Genomic DNA, 5299 nt, shown 5'->3' with positions numbered 1-5299 from the left:
TATAGGACTATTTAAGTTTTCCATTTCTTCTCACTGAAATAACTTACCCACTGTTGCTACTGAGACATCATCTGTCTTTTTAATTGTTATTCCTTTGTAATGATCGGTCTTTTCTCTCTGGTTTCTTTACAGAACTTCATTTTACATTTATTTATTTATTTTGAGAGAGAGCGCGCACATGTGAGCTGGGAAGGGGCAGAGAGAGAGAGGGGGAGAGAGAAAGAGCCCAGTGCAGGGCTTGAACTCAAGAACCATGAGATCATGACCGGAGCTGAAACCAAGAGTCGGATGCTTATCCAACGAAGCCCCCCAGGCACCCTCAGGAGTCCTTTTTAAATGCCAGTACTAGTCATTTGTCGATTTTATAAAAGCAAACATTCTCCCACGTTGTGACTCGACTTTTCCTGTCCTCGATGATGTCTTTTTGTGAACAGAAAATCTCAGTTTCAACGTGGTCAGATTTATCACACTGTCCTTTTCATTTTACATTCTTTGTGCCTTTAACAGAGCCATCCCGGCAGCCCAAGAGACTCTCTTATATTGTTAAAGCTTCATAGTCCTGTCTTTTTACGTTCAGGACTTTAATCCATAGAGAATTGACTTCTGTGCATGAGATGAGACGGAGATCCAGTCCCAATGTAGAAAACCAATCGTCCCAGCACCATTCGCTAAATCATCCTCTGTTCCAGCAAAGACCAACAACAAATCTGCCAAACATCGTTTCCATTCTGCGTCTGACTTTGGAGTCTGATTTTTTTTTTTTTACGTTTATTTATTTATTTTGAGAAAGAGGGAGGCAGAGAGAGGGAGAGAAAGAGAGAATTCCAAGTGGGCTCCACACCATCAGTGAGGAGCCATATGTATACAGGGATCGAACCCACGAACTGTGAGATCATGACCTGAGCAGAAGTCAAGAGTTGGACGCTTAATCGACTGAGCCCCCCAGGTGCCCCTAAATTGCTACAGAGCTTTAAATCGGGACCTGATGTGTAGGACAAGCCCCGCCCCTTACTACTTTCTGTTTCCGGTGTGTCCCTCCTGTCCCAGCTGGCACCTCCTTCCCATGAACTTCAGAATTAGCTCGTCAACTTCCATGAAACATTACTGAACTTGCATTAGATCTAAAGATTAGATTGAGGGGAACTCACACCATTTATTTTATTTTATTTTATTTTTTTAATTTTTTTTTTCAACGTTTATTTATTTTTGGGACAGAGAGAGACAGAGCATGAACGGGGGAGGGGCAGAGAGAGAGGGAGACACAGAATCGGAAACAGGCTCCAGGCTCTGAGCCATCAGCCCAGAGCCCGACGCGGGGCTCGAACTCACGGACCGCGAGATCGTGGCCTGAGCTGAAGTCGGACGCTTAACCGACTGTGCCACCCAGGCGCCCCGAACTCACACCATTTAAATTGCACGGTACCTCTATTCAAGACCATCACACTTCCTTTTATTCAGGTCTTTTTTCAATGTCTCTCAATGATGTTTGATGATTTTTTTCTTCACAAAGGGCTTATGTACATTTTTCCAAATTGAATCCTGGGTAATTACTTTCGACTGTTATCATCAATGGAGTCTTAAAAAAATTATTCTATAAAATTATGGAATTTGCATGGAAACACTTTGACCACATTAAAAATTTCATATCCATCTCACGTAAAATCTCACTACCAAGTGAGCACTGAGGGACCAGCACCCAGGTCAGCAAGCAGCCCATTTCCAGCCCCGGAAGTTTCCTCCCCCTTCGCAAGCCCCTCTCTCCCTTTCAATGTGAGCCATTTTCCAGAAAAGTAGGATGCATTCCTGCTTTTCTATGTTCTTCAGGACTTTTCTATTTTTAAAAATCTGTTTTTTTAAGTTTTTACAAACATTACAGCTTTTCTTTCTTTTTCTTGTTTATAATACTAGTGAAACTTCCAGAACGATCTTGAATAGAAATGAGATGCACAGGCATCCTTCTGTTGTTCCTAACTTCGAAAGGAACGGTGTCAACATTTCACCATAAAGTACATTTTTTTACAAAAATACTTTTAAGGGGCGCCTGGGTGGCGCAGTCGGTTAAGCGTCCGACTTCAGCCAGGTCACGATCTCGTGGTCCGTGAGTTCGAGCCCCGCGTCAGGCTCTGGGCTGATGGCTCAGAGCCTGGAGCCTGTTTCTGATTCTGTGTCTCCCTCTCTCTCTGCCCCTCCCCTGTTCATGCTCTGTCTCTCTCTGTCCCAAAAATAAATAAACGTTGAAAAAAAAATTTAAAAAAAAAAAACAAAAATACTTTTAAATACACTAACAGATTAAGTGATTTTCTTCCTATTCATAATTTGCTATTATTTTTATTAGAGCAGAAGTTACTGAATTGAACTCTATGTTGCTGGGCTCTGTTAGTATTTTGTTTAGGACTTTTGCAACTACATTCTTGAATGCAATCAGCTTCTATGTTTTCTTCTAGTTTATGCTGGGTTCACAAAAAAGTTGGGGGATGTGCCTTCTCTCCCCATTTTCTAGAGAGTTCATAGATGGATAATGACATTATGTTCTAAGTATTTAGAGAATTCACCAGTGAAACCATTTGGGCCTAGAGTTTTCTTATTTTCCTTGTGAGAAACTTTTGAAATTATGTATTCGATGTATTCAATAACTATAGGACTATTTAAGTTTTCCATTTCTTCTCACTGAAATAACTTACTCACTGTTGCTACTGAGACATCATCTGTCTTTTTAATTGTTATTCCTTTGTAATGATCGATCGGTCTTTTCTCTCTGGCTTCTTTACAGAACTTCATTTTACATTTGTTGTTCTTTTTACGTATTGCTCTTGTGATTCCTTGGGAATCCCTAGATCGAAGGATTACTTTCTTTCATCGATTCTGGAATGTTTAAATTTTTTCCTTCAGGTATTTCTTCTTCTCCATTCTTTCAGGTATTTCTACTAAGCCAGAATTAAACGTATGGTGGATTTTCTCACTACAGCCTCTGTTTCCTTTAACCTCTCTGTTAGTATATATTCTGTCACTTTGTTTTTCTGTGCTATATTTTGGATAATTCCAAATATTATTATTTGGATAATTTTGATCTATGTAGTTCACTCATGCTATCTTCAGGTATGTCTAATCTATTCTTTAGCCCCCCATTGAGTATTTCTTATTTATTATGTTTCCACTCTAAAAGCTCTATTTCATTCTTTTTCGAACATATTTTTTTAAAAAATGTTTATTTTTGAGAGAGAGAGACAGAGTGTAAGCGGGTGGTGGGGGTGGGGGAGGGGTGGGAGGGCAGAGATAGAGGGAGACACAGAATCCCAAGCAGGCTCCAGGCTCTGAGCTGTCAACACAGAGCCTGACGTGGGGCCTGAACTTACAGACCACGAGATCATGACCTGAGCCTACTACATCGAATCCTTCACCGACTGAGTCACCTAGGCGCCCCTCAAACATCTTGATTCGTTTTAGAGTCTCCTAGTGTTTAGTCATAATTTAAAATTTTTTTCTGTAACTTACTTAACCATATAAATCATACTTAGGTATTTTCTTCATCTGCTAATTTCCATGATCTCATCCCTCTGTGAGTTTTATTCTTCTCCTTTTTCTACGTCTTCTCATTCATGGTTCCAGGCTTCTGTGTGGAAAATGTTCCGTTTATAACGAATATGTTATTTAGTGGATGATGCTATTGTTGCTTATCATAACTTTGAACCAAAGAAAAAGAAATCTGCCATTTAATTGCTTCTTTGGGAGTTTCAACATTTCTTCGTCCTTTTCATCAAGGTGATGCTACGGTCTCATTCCTGGTCCACGTAGTTGGTCCAATATCGCCTTGCTGTCCTGGCCTCCTGCAACGAAGAAAAGGGGAAATCTACAAATAAACTCCAAAGGCCAAGTGTCACGGCCAAGTGCACCCACTGCCTCTTAGGACCCTAATTCTTGGCCATTTTTCTTATTCACCAAGCAGTTAGAAAACAATTTACTGCCCCCCCACCCCAGCCCCTGCTGTTATCCTGGGAATCTCCCTCTCTTCTGGCTGCTGACCCATCTAATTCTCAGCCTCGAAATCTCCATGACCTTTGCTCCTACTCCACAGAGGACACGTGCTTGCTCTCTTACCTCTGGGCTTTGCCCAGAGCTGCTCAGACTCAGAGATCGTGCTGGGCATCCCGCTCTGACCGCAGCCTTCCATCCTCCAGCGTCCCCTGCTTTCCCTCCCACTCGAATCCTCCTTTGCTCGCCCGGGAACTGCATCGTCTAACCCCCGGGCAGAGAAGAGACATGAGCGAACCACAACGTGGTGAGTCTGAATTGCTTGTTCCAAAGTCAGAGGTACTGTGGCCATCCTAGAAGGAGCAGGTTCATCCCTTGTGTGTTCTGGAAGGTTAATCCTAAAGGAAGAGACAGAGGGAGAGAGAGAGAGACTTGAAGACTATATTTACATTTTTTCTACACATAAAGTCTTTTTTTTTTTTTTTTTTTAATTTTTTCTTCAACGTTTATTTATTTTTGGGACAGAGAGAGACAGCATGAACGGGGGAGGGGCAGAGAGACAGCGAGACACAGAATCGGAAACAGGCTCCAGGCTCTGAGCCATCAGCCCAGAGCCCGACGCGGGGCTCGAACTCACGGACCGCGAGATCGTGACCTGGCTGAAGTCGGACGCTTAACCGACTGCGCCACCCAGGCGCCCCAACACATAAAGTCTTAAAATGGTATTAACACCAATGTACAGTATTTTCTGCAAATGTAAGGGTTTTTCTACTTCGTTGAACTTCATAGCATTAAACATTTTTGGATCACAGACCTCTTTTAAAATCTAATTTTTATTTTATTTATTTATTTTTTTTAATTTTTTTTTCAACGTTTATTTATTTTTGGGACAGAGAGAGACAGAGCATGAACGGGGGAGGGGCAGAGAGAGAGGGAGACACAGAATCGGAAACAGGCTCCAGGCTCCGAGCCGTCAGCCCAGAGCCTGACGCGGGGCTCGAACTCATGGACCTCGAGATCGTGACCTGAGCTGAAGTCGGACGCTTAACCGACTGAGCCACCCAGGCGCCCCAACATTTATTTATTTTTGAGACAGAGAGAGATAGAGCACAAGCATGGGAGGGGCAGAGAGAGAGGGAGACACAAAACCTTAAGCAGGTTCCGGGCTCCGAGCCGTCAGCACAGAGCTGGACGCGGGGCTCGAACTCACAGACTGTGAGATCGTGACCGGAGCCGAAGTCGGACGTTCAACCGAGTCAGCCACCCAGGCACCCCGACCTCTTTTTCTGATATGCGAATCCGTAAGGCAGTTATATCTCAGGCTGGAAAT

This window comes from Herpailurus yagouaroundi, unplaced genomic scaffold (assembly GCF_014898765.1).
Source record: "Herpailurus yagouaroundi ecotype Mexico unplaced genomic scaffold, PumYag 198, whole genome shotgun sequence".
Classification (NCBI taxonomy): Eukaryota; Metazoa; Chordata; class Mammalia; order Carnivora; family Felidae; genus Herpailurus; species Herpailurus yagouaroundi.
Note: the sequence above shows the minus strand (reverse complement) of the source record.